Source organism: Arachis stenosperma, chromosome 5 (assembly GCF_014773155.1).
Source record: "Arachis stenosperma cultivar V10309 chromosome 5, arast.V10309.gnm1.PFL2, whole genome shotgun sequence".
NCBI lineage: Eukaryota > Viridiplantae > Streptophyta > Magnoliopsida > Fabales > Fabaceae > Arachis > Arachis stenosperma.
This window is the reverse complement of record NC_080381.1, coordinates 107,557,177-107,569,310: the sequence shown is the minus strand read 5'-3', so window position 1 is coordinate 107,569,310 and position 12,134 is coordinate 107,557,177. Positions and strand designations below refer to the sequence as shown.

Here is a 12,134-nt window from a genome sequence, read left to right as displayed (position 1 = left end):
AGAGATGCTGCTGAGTTTTGTAAATCTTGTCACCCACGCCAGAAATTTGGTAACATATCCAAGAGGGATGAGATGCCTAAACAATATATGCTTTTCTGTGAAATTTTTGATGTTTGGGGCATTGACTTCATGGGTCCATTTCCAAATTCTAGTGGATATTTTTATATATTGTTAGCTGTAGATTATGTTTCCAAATGGGTGGAAGCAATTCCTACCCGCACTGATGATGCTAACACTGTTGTTTCCTTTGTGAGAAACCATATTATATGCCGCTTTGGATCACCATGAGCGATCGTGAGCGATCAAGGCACCCATTTTTGTAACAGGAGACTAACAGGATTGATGAAGAAGCATGGGATAATCTATAAAGTTGCAACAGCTTACCATCCCCAAACTAATGGGCAAGCCGAGGTGTCAAACAGAGAAATTAAACGTATCTTGCAAAAGATAGTAAAGCCTCACAGAAAAGATTGGAGCACCAGACTACAAGATGCACTGTGGGCATATAGAACAGCATACAAGACACCCATTGGGATGAGTCCCTTCCGCTTAGTTTATGGAAAAGCTTGTCATCTCCCAGTTGAAATCGAACACAAAGCCTTCTGGGCAGTTAAAGAGTGCAACATGGGGATTGAGAATGCTGGAGCTGAAAGAAAGTTACAACTGCAGGAACTGGAGAACCTTCGCCTAGAAGCTTACGAGAACTCCAGAATATACAAGGAAAAGATGAAAGCAGTGCATGATCAAAACATCAAGAAGAGAGAGTTCCAACCTGGAGATTTTGTTCTCCTTTACAAATCTCGACTGAGGCTCATGCCCGGTAAGTTGAGATCAAAATGGGAAGGTCCATACAGAATAGAGAAGGCTGAACCGTACGGAGTTTATCACCTAAGCCATCCTTCAAGTTCTGAACTTATTAAGGTTAATGGACACCGTCTGAAGCTATACCATGGTGAGAAGGAGCAGAAGAGCAAGGAGCTTGAGATCTTCCGCCTGGAAGATCCCCACATAGCAACAGATTGAGCTAGTGAAGCGTCCAACTTACGGACGTTAAAGCAAAGTGCTTGGTGGGAGACAACCCACCGCGGTATGATCGTTCTTTTCTTCACTTTTAGTTTTTCTTCTTTAAGTAACTCTTCTCTTTATTAGTGCTTTCGTGCTCTTTCAATTACATGTCTTTATCTTTCTTAAAAAAAAAAAATTTCGCCGCGCGACGCGATCGCACAAGCGACGCGTCCGCGTGGCAGGGGGAGTAAAGAAAAATAAAAATGAACAGAAAGTTACGCAGGAGCAGCTGATGAGCGGATAATTTATACACTTTTTGGCATTGTTTTTAGTATGTTTTTAGTAGTTTTAGTTGAGTTCTTAGTATATTTTTATTAGTTTTTAGTTAAAATTCACTTTTCTAGACTTTACTATGAGTTTGTGTGTTTTTCTGTGATTTCAGGTATTTTCTGGCTGAAATTGAGGGACCTGAGCAAAAATCTGATCCAGAGACTGAAAAGGACTGCAGATGCTGTTGGATTCTGACCTCTCTGCACTCGAAGTGGATTTTCTGGAGCTACAGAAGCCCAATTGGCACGCTCTCAACGGCGTTGGAAAGTAGACATCCTGGGCTTTCCAGAAATATATGATAGTTCATACTTTGCCCAAGATTTGATGGGCCAAACCGGCGTTCAAAGTCACCCTCAGGAATCCCAGCGTTAAACGCTGGAACTGGCACCCAAATGGGAGTTAAACGCCCAAACTGGCATAAAAGCTGGCGTTTAACTCCAAGAAGAGTCTCTGCACGAAATTGCTTTATTGCTCAGCCCAAGCACACACCAAGTGGGCCCGGAAGTGGATTTTTATGTCATTTACTCATCTCTGTACACCCTAGGCTACTAGTTTTCTATAAGTAGGACCTTTTTGCTATTGTATTGGGAGATCTTGGTAGCTATCTTCGTGTTTTATGCTATCTTAGATCATTGGGAGGCTGGCCTCACGGCCATGCCTAGACCTTATGCTTATGTATTTTCAACGGTGGAGTTTCTACACACCATAGATTAAGGTGTGGAGCTCTGCTGTACCTCGAGTATTAATGCAATTACTATTGTTCTTCCATTCAATTCCGCTTGTTCTTGTTCTAAGATATCACTTGTTCTTCAACTTGATGAATGTGATGATCCGTGACACTCATCATCATTCTCACTTATGAACAAGGTGACTGACAACCACTTTTGTTCTACAAGCAACCAAGGCTCTAGTGAATATCTCTTGGATTCCTGATTGCACGATGCATGGTTGATCGCCTGACAACCGAGTGCTCGCCTGACAAACGAGCCAACCATTCCGTGAGATCAGAGTCTTCGTGGTATAGGCGAGAACTGATGGCAGCATTCAAGAGAATCCGGAAGGTCTAACCTTGTCTGTGGTATTCTGAGTAGGATTCAATGATTGAATGACTGTGACGTGCTTCAAACTCCTAGCAGGCGGGGCGTTAGTGACAGGCGCAAAAGAATCAATGGATTCTATTCCGGCCTGACCGAGAACCGACAGCTGAATTCCGCGTGCTGTGACAGAGCATATGCAATCGTTTTCACTGAGAGGATGGGAGGTAGCCATTGACAACGGTGAAACCCTACACGAGCTTGCCATGGAAAGGAATAAGAAGGATTGGATGAAGACAGTAGGAAAGCAGAGAGACGGAAGGGAAGGCATCTTCATGCGCTTATCTGAAGTTCCTACCAATGAATTACATAAGTATCTCTATCTTTATCTTTTATGTTATTTTCGTTCATCACCATATCCATTTGAGTCTGCCTGACTAAGATTTACAAGATGACCATAGCTTGCTTCATACTAACAATCTCCGTGGGATCGACCCTTACTCACGTAAGGTATTACTTGGACGACCCAGTGCACTTGCTGGTTAGTTGTGCGAAGTTGTGTAATGCCATGGAATTGAGCTACCAAGTTTTTGGAGTTCATGACCGGGGATTATGAGAGTTGTGAAAAGTATTGTTCACAATTTCGCGCACCAAGTTTTTGGCGCCGTTGCCGGGGATTGTTCAAGTTTTGAGCAAGCTTTTTGTCCGGTAACATCAGTGCCAAGATCCGGCAACAAGCACCAAGTTTTTGGCGCCGTTGCCGGGGATTGTTCAGTTTGGACAACTGACTGTTCATCTTGTTGCTTAGATTAGGTATTTTTTTTTCGAAATTCTTGAAGATGAATTCTAGAGTTTCATGATGATTTGTTGAAGTCTGGTTGGCTGAGAAGCCATGTCTAATTTCATTGGACCGAGGTTTCAACTTATCATCACAAGAGCTTGTTGATCTTTATCAATCTTGCTTTTGGAGCAGTGATCTGCTAAGGCTTGGCTGGCCTCTGACCATGTCTAGTGTTTTGGACCGAAGCTTTCTTTGAAAGCTTGGCTGGCTGTGAAGCCATGTCTAATTCCTGGACCGGAGTCTTAGACTAGCATTGCACTGATTCCTGGAATTCTCATTAAGAATTTTGATATCTTTTCCCACTTAATTTTCGAAAAACACAAAAAAATTAAAAAAAAATCATAAAAACCAAAAATATTTATGTTTCTTGTTTGAGTCTAGTGTCTCATCTTAAGTTTGGTGTCAATTGCATGCATTGTTATGTGTCTTAGTGATCTTCAAGATGTTCTTGATGATTTACTTGCTCTAATCTTTGAATTCTATTGACTTGAAGTATTTTGTGTGTCTCATATGCATTCTCATATTGTTAGTGTCAGTGGTATACAAACTGCTAAGTTTGGTGTCTTGCATGCATTGTTATTTGATTTTAGTTGCATTTTGATTATCCTTTATTATTAAAAATCCAAAAATATTTTTAATTTGTGTCTTTTCAAGTCAATAACACAGAGAATTGAAGATTCAGAACATACAGCAGAGGAATTGCACAGAAAAAGCTGGGCGTTCAAAACGCCCAGTGAAGAAGGACAGGCTGGCGTTTAAACGCCAGCCAGGGTACCTGGTTGGGCGTTTAACGCCCAAAAGGGTATAGTTTTGGGCGTTAAACGCCAGAATGTGCACCATTCTGGGCGTTTAACGCCAGGATGGCACAAGGGGGAGAATTTTGTTTTCAAATCAAATTTTTTTCAAGTTTTCAAAGTTTTTCAAAATCAAATCTTTTTCAAATCATATCTTTTCAATCAAATGTTTTCAAAATAAATTTCTTTCCTTTTTCAAAGATACTTACTATCAATTAATGATTTGATTCAACATTTCAAGTATGTTGCCTTTTCTGTTGAGAAAGGTTTAATGTTTGAATCATATTTTTTCTTGATAGCCAAGTAATTAATTTTTAAAATCAAATCTTTTTTTTAAAAAATGTTTTTCAAATCATATCTTCTCAATCACATCTTTTTAAAACCAATCATATCTTTTCAATCTCATCTTTTTCAAAACAGTTTTCAATCAAATCTTTTTGATTTCTAATTTCAAAATCTTTTGGAAAAATCACTTGATTTCTTCCCCACTTTTATTTTCGAAAATCAATTAATGTTTTTCAAAAATATTTTCAAAACCTTTCACTTAATTTTCGAAAATTACTTCCCTTCTCCTCACATCCTTCTATTTATGGACTAACACTATTCCTTAATGCAAAATTCGAACTCCATCTCCTTTGATAAGTTCGAATTTTCTACTTCTGTCTTCTACCCTTCTTTTCCTCTGACACTTCAAGGAATCTCTATACTATGACATAGAGGATTCCACATTTTCTTGTTCCCTTCTCTTTCTTATGAGCAGGAGCAAAGACAAAAGCATTCTTGTTGAGCCTGATCCTGAACCTGAAAGGACCTTGAAGAGAAAGCTAAGAGAAGCCAAAGCACAACTCTCTTTAGAGGACCTGACCGAATTCTTCAAAGAAGAAGAACACATGGCGGCCGAAAACAACAACAATGCAAACAATGCAAGGAAGGTGCTGGGTGACTTTACTGCACCTACTCCCGACATCTATGGGAGAAGCATCTCTATCCCTGCCATTGGAGCAAACAACTTTGAGCTTAAGCCTCAATTAGTTTCTCTAATGCAACAGAATTGCAAGTTCCATGGACTTCCATTGGAAGATCCTCATCAGTTTTTAGCTGAGTTCTTGTAAATCTGTGACACTGTCAAGACTAATGGGGTAGACCCTGAGGTCTATAGACTTATGCTATTCCCTTTTGCTGTAAGAGACAGAGCTAGAACATGGTTGGATTCTCAACCTAAAGAAAGCCTGGACTCATGGGAAAAGCTAGTCAATGCCTTCTTGGCAAAGTTCTTTCCACCTCAAAAATTGAGCAAGCTTAGAGTGGAAGTCCAAACCTTCAGACAGAAGGATGGAGAATCCCTCTATGAAGCTTGGGAAAGATACAAACAATTAATCAGAAAGTGTCCTTCTGACATGCTTTCTGAATGGAGCATCATAGGTATTTTCTATGATGGTCTCTCTGAACTATCCAAGATGTCTCTGGATAGCTCTGCTGGAGGATCTCTTCATTTGAAGAAGACGCCTACAGAAGCTCAAGAGCTGATTGAAATGGTTGCAAATAACCAATTCATGTACACTTCTGAAAGGAATCCTGTGAACAATGGGACAAGTCAGAAGAAAGGAGTTCTTGAGATTGACACTCTGAATGCCATATTGGCTCAGAACAAGATATTGACCCAACAAGTCAATTTGATCTCTCAAAGTCTGTCTGGAATGCAAAATGCACCAAGCAGTACTAAAGATGCTTCATCTGAAGAAGAAGCATATGATCCTGAGAACCCTTCAATGGAAGAGGTGAATTACCTAGGAGAACCCTATGGAAACACCTACAATTCTTCATGGAGAAATCACCCAAGTTTCTCATGGAAGAATCAAGAAAGACCTCAACAAGGTTTCAATAACAATAATGGTGGAAGAAACAGGTTTAGCAATGGCAAGCCTTTTCCATCATCTTCTCAGCAACAGACAGAGAATTCTAAGCAGAATCCCTCTGACTTAGCAACCATGGTCTCTGATCTAATCAAAACCACTCAAAGTTTCATGACTGAAACAAGGTCCTCCATTAGGAATTTGGAGGCACAAGTGGGACAGCTGAGCAAGAAAGTTACTGAACTCCCTCCTAATACTCTCCCAAGCAACACAGAAGAAAATCCAAAAGGAAAGTGCAAAGCCATCAACATGGCCGAATTCTAGGAGGAAGAAGAGGCAGTGAACGCCACTGAGGAAGACCTTAATGGACGTCCACTGGCCTCCATTGAGTTCCCCAATGAGGAACCATGGGAATCTGAGGCTCAAAATGAGACCATAGAGATTCCATTGGAATTACTTCTGCCAATCATGAGCTCTGATGAGTATTCTTCCTTTGAAGAGGATGAGTATGTCACTGAAGAGCAAGTTGCTAAATACCTTGGAGCAATCATGAAGCTAAATGACAAGTTATTTAGAAATGAGACTTGGGAGGATGAACCCCCTTTGCTCACCAAAGAACTGGATGACTTGTCTAGGCAGAAACTGCCTCAAAAGAGGCAGGATCCTGGGAAGTTTTCAATACCTTGTGCCATAGGCACCATGACCTTCAAGAAGGCCTTGTGTGACTTAGGGTCAAGTGTAAACCTCATGCCCCTCTCTGTAATGGAGAAGCTAGGGATCTTTGAGGTGCAAGCTACAAAAATCTCACTAGAGATGGCAGACAACTCAAGAAAACAAGCTCATGGACTTGTAGAGGATATTCTGGTAAAAGTTGAAGACCATTACATCCCTACTGATTTCATAGTCCTAGAGACTGGGAAGTGCATGGATGAATCCATCATCCTTGGCAGACCCTTCCTAGCCACAGCAAAGGCTGTGATTGATGTTGATAGAGGAGAGTTAATCATTCAAGTGAATGAAGAATCCTTTGTGTTTAAGGCTCAAGGATATCCCTCTATCACCATAGAGAAGAAGCATGAAGAGCTTCTCTCAAAACAGAGCCAAACAGAGCCCCCACAGTCAAACTCTAAGTTTGGTGTTGGGAGGCCACAGCCAAACTCTAAGTTTGGTGTTGAACCCCCACATTCAAACTCTAAGTTTGGTGTTGGGAGGTTCCAACATGGCTCTGAGTATCTGTGAGGCTCCATGAGAGTCCTCTGTCAAGCTAATGACATTAAAGAAGCGCTTGTTGGGAGGCAACCCAATGTTTTATAATTAACTATTTCCTTTTGATATTTTATCTTTTTTGTAGGTTGATGATCATGAAAAGTCACAAAATCAATGAAAAAAGCAAAAACAGAATGAAAAACAGGAAGAAAAATAGCACACCCTGGAGGACGCACTTACTGGCGTTTAAACGCCAGTAAGGTTAGCTGTTGGGCGTTTAACGCCCAGTCTGGCACCATTCTGGGCGTTTAACGCCAGAAAGGGGCACCAGACTGGCGTTAAACGCCAGAAAAGGGCAAGAACCTGGCGTTAAACGCCATGAATGGGCACCAGCCCGGCGTTTAACGCCAGAAATGGCTCAAAACGTGATTTTGAATGCCATTTGGTGCAGGGATGACTTTTCCTTGACACCACAGGATCTGTGGACCCCACAGGATCCCCACCTACCCTACCACTCTCTCTCTTCTTCACCAATCACCTCAAAAACTCTTCCCCAAAAACCCCTCACCTATCAAATCCCTTCTTTCTCTTCACCACTCACATCCATCCTTCATAAAACCCCACCTACCCCTCCATTCAAATTCAAATCACTTTCCCACCCAAACCCACCCTCAAATGGCCGAACAACCCTCTCCCTCTCTCCTATATAAACCCTCCTTCACTCCTTCATTTTCACACACCTTAAACACCATCTCTCTCCCCTTTGGCCGAATACAAAGCCACTCCCTTTCTCCTCATTTCTTCTTCTTCTACTCTCTTCTTTCTTCTTTTCCTCGAGGACGAGCAAACATTTTAAGTTTGGTGTGGTAAAAGCATTGCTTTTTTGTTTTTCCATAACCATTTATGGCATCCAAGGCCGGAGAAACCTCTAGAAAGAGGAAAGGGAAGGCAAAAGCTTCCACCTTCGAGTCATGGGAGATGGAGAGATTCATCTTAAGGGTGCATCAAGACCACTTCTATGAAGTTGTGGCCTTGAAGAAGGTGATCCCCGAGGTCCCCTTTTCACTCAAAAAGGGTGAATATCCGGAGATCCGACATGAGATCCGAAGAAGAGGTTGGGAAGTTCTTACCAACCCTATTCAACAAGTCGGAATCTTGATGGTTCAAGAGTTCTATGCCAATGCATGGATCACCAAGAACCATGATCAAAGTGTGAACCCGAATCCAAAGAATTATCTTACTATGGTTCGGGGGAATTACTTGGATTTTAGTCCGGAAAGTGTAAGGTTGGCATTCAATTTGCCCATGATGCAAGGAGATGAACATCCTTACACTAGAAGGGTCAACTTTGATCAAAGGTTGGACCAAGTCCTCACAGTCATATGTGAAGAGAGCGCACAATGGAAGAGAGATTCAAGAGGCAAGCCGGTTCAATTGAGAAGGCATGACCTCAAACCCGTGGCTAGAGGATGGTTGGAGTTCATTCAACGCTCAATCATTCCCACTAGCAACCGGTCCGAAGTTACTCTAGACCGGGCCATCATGATTCATAGCATCATGATTGGAGAAGAAGTGGAAGTTCATGAGGTTATAGCCCAAGAACTCTATAAGGTGGCGGACAAGTCCTCTACCTTAGCAAGGTTAGCCTTTCCTCATCTCATTTGTCACCTCTGTTATTCAGTGGGAGTTGACATAGAGGGAGACATCCCTATTGATGAGGATAAGCCCATCACCAAGAAAAGGATGGAGCACACAAGAGACCCCTCTCATCATGAGATCCCTGAGATGCCTCAAGGGATGCACTTTCCTCCACAAAACTATTGGGAGCAACTGAACACCTCCCTAGGAGAACTGAGTTCCAACATGGGACAACTAAGGGTGGAGCATCAAGAACACTCCATCATCCTCCATGAAATTAGAGAAGATCAAAGAATCATGAGAGAGGAGCAACAAAGACAAGGAAGAGACATTGAGGAGCTCAAGCACTCCATAGGATCTTCAAGAGGAAGAAAGAGCCGCCATCACTAAGGTGGACCCGTTCTTTAATTTCCTTGTTTTTTATTCTTCTGTTTTTCGAATTTTATGCTTATGTTTATCCATGTTTGTGTCTTGTGATCATTAGTGTCTTAGTGTCTATGCCTTAAAGTTATGAATGTCCTATGAATCCATCACCTTTCTTGAATAAAAACGTGCTTAATTGAGAAAAAAAAAAGAAAAAGAATTGCATGAATTTTGAATTTTATAACAGTTTAATTATTTTGATGTGGTGGCAATACTCTTGTTCTCTGAATGTATGCTTAAACAGTGCATATGTATCTTGAATTTGTGGTTCATGAAGGTTGGCTCTTGAAAGAATGATGAAAAAGGAGACATGTTACTGAGGATCTGAAAAATCATTAAAAATGATTCTTGAAGCAAGAAAAAGCAGTGAATACAAAAAAATAAAAAAAAAGAAAAGAGGCGAAAAAAAAAACAAAAATGAAAGAGAAAAAGAAAGAAAAAGAAAGAATAAAGTTGTGATCCAAGGCAAAAAGAGTGTGCTTAAGAACCCTGGACACCTCTAATTGGGGACTCTAGCAAAGCTGAGTCACAATCTGAAAAGGTTCACCCAATTATGTGTCTGTGGCATGTATGTATCCGGTGGTAATACTGGAAGACAGAGTGCTTTGGGCCACGGCCAAGACTCATAAAGTAGCTGTGTTCAAGAATCATCATACTTAACTAGGAGAATCAATAACACTATCTGGATTCTGAGTTCCTAAAGAAGCCAACCAATCTGAGTTTCAAAGGATAGAGTGAGATGCCAAAACTGTTCAGAGGCAAAAAGCTAAAAGCCCCGCTCATCTAATTAATACTGATCTTCATAGATATTTTTGTAGTTCATTGCATATTCTCTTCTTTTTATCTTATTTGGTTTTCAGTTGCTTGAGGACAAGCAACAATTTAAGTTTGGTGTTGTGATGAGCGGATAATTTATACACTTTTTGGCATTGTTTTTAGTATGTTTTTAGTAGTTTTAGTTGAGTTCTTAGTATATTTTTATTATTTTTTAGTTAAAATTCACTTTTCTGGACTTTACTATGAGTTTGTGTGTTTTTCTGTGATTTCAGGTTTTTTCTGGCTGAAATTGAGGGACCTGAGCAAAAATCTGATCCAGAGACTGAAAAGGACTGCAGATGCTGTTGGATTCTGACCTCCCTGCACTCGAAGTGGATTTTCTGGAGCTACAGAAGCCCAATTGGCGCGCTCTCAACGGCGTTGGAAAGTAGACATCCTGGGCTTTCCAGCAATATATGATAGTCCATACTTTGCCCAAGACTTGATGGTCCAAACCGGCGTTCAAAGTCACCCTCAGGAATCCCAGCGTTAAACGCTGGAACTGGCACCCAAATGGGAGTTAAACGCCCAAACTGGCATAAAAGCTGGCGTTTAACTCCAAGAAGAGTCTCTGCACGAAATTGCTTCATTGCTCAGCCCAAGCACACACCAAGTGGGCCCGGAAGTGGATTTTTATGTCATTTACTCATCTCTGTACACCCTAGGCTACTAGTTTTCTATAAGTAGGACCTTTTTGCTATTGTATTGGGAGATCTTGGTAGCTATCTTCGTGTTTTATGCTATCTTAGATCATTGGGAGGCTGGCCTCACGGCCATGCCTAGACCTTATGCTTATGTATTTTCAACGGTAGAGTTTCTACACACCATAGATTAAGGTGTGGAGCTCTGCTGTACCTCGAGTATTAATGCAATTACTATTGTTCTTCCATTCAATTCCGCTTGTTCTTGTTCTAAGATATCACTTGTTCTTCAACTTGATGAATGTGATGATCCGTGACACTCATCATCATTCTCACTTACGAACAAGGTGACTGACAACCACTTTTGTTCTACAAGCAACCAAGGCTCTAGTGAATATCTCTTGGATTCCTGATTGCACGATGCATGGTTGATCGCCTGACAACCGAGTGCTCGCCTGACAAACGAGCCAACCATTCCGTGAGATCAGAGTCTTCGTGGTATAGGCGAGAACTGATGGTAGCATTCAAGAGAATCCGGAAGGTCTAACCTTGTCTGTGGTATTCTGAGTAGGATTCAATGATTGAATGACTGTGACGTGCTTCAAACTCCTAGCAGGCGGGGCGTTAGTGACAGACGCAAAAGAATCAATGGATTCTATTCCGGCCTGACCGAGAACCGACAGCTGAATTCTGCGTGCTGTGACAGAGCATATGCAATCGTTTTCACTGAGAGGATGGGAGGTAGCCATTGACAACGGTGAAACCCTACACGAGCTTGCCATGGAAAGGAATAAGAAGGATTGGATGAAGACAGTAGGAAAGCAGAGAGACGGAAGGGAAGGCATCTTCATGCGCTTATCTGAAGTTCCTACCAATGAATTACATAAGTATCTCTATCTTTATCTTTTATGTTATTTTCGTTCATCACCATATCCATTTGAGTCTGCCTGACTAAGATTTACAAGATGACCATAGCTTGCTTCATACTAACAATCTCCGTGGGATCGACCCTTACTCACGTAAGGTATTACTTGGACGACCCAGTGCACTTGCTGGTTAGTTGTGCGAAGTTGTGTAATGCCATGGAATTGAGCTACCAAGTTTTTGGAGTTCATGACCGGGGATTATGAGAGTTGTGAAAAGTATTGTTCACAATTTCGCGCACCAGCAGCGCTGGAGTCGTGCCAAAGGCACAATTTACTCCACGCGACCGCGTCGCATGAAAATTATGGCTTCCCACGCGACCGCGTGTCCTGCTTTTTCGATGTGAAAGGGTGCACAATGCTATATTGTGCGAGAGCGGTGCTGGATTGGCACTGGAAGCACAATCCTTGTCACGCGACCGCGTCGCCGACGCGGCCGTGTCAATTAATTTCTGATGCACACTCACACGATCACCTGACCCACGCGATCGCGTCACCTTAATTTGGCAATTGAATTATATTGAATAGAGAGTTGTGCTGGAGCAAGGCTGCACTCGCGCCAGCAACACAACGTAGGTCACGCGACCGCATGACAGACGCGATCGCGTCCCCCTTCTTGACGCGCACTCA

At 41.8% G+C, this 12,134-nt stretch overlaps 1 non-coding gene across 1 annotated transcript; it reads right to left on the bottom strand.

Moving 5' to 3' along the window:
- Window positions 1-5,299: 5,299 nt before the first annotated feature.
- Window positions 5,300-5,407, bottom strand: LOC130983541 (small nucleolar RNA R71). Its single transcript, XR_009087526.1, has one exon. It is a non-coding gene; the product is annotated as a small nucleolar RNA R71 (small nucleolar RNA).
- Window positions 5,408-12,134: the final 6,727 nt, after the last annotated feature.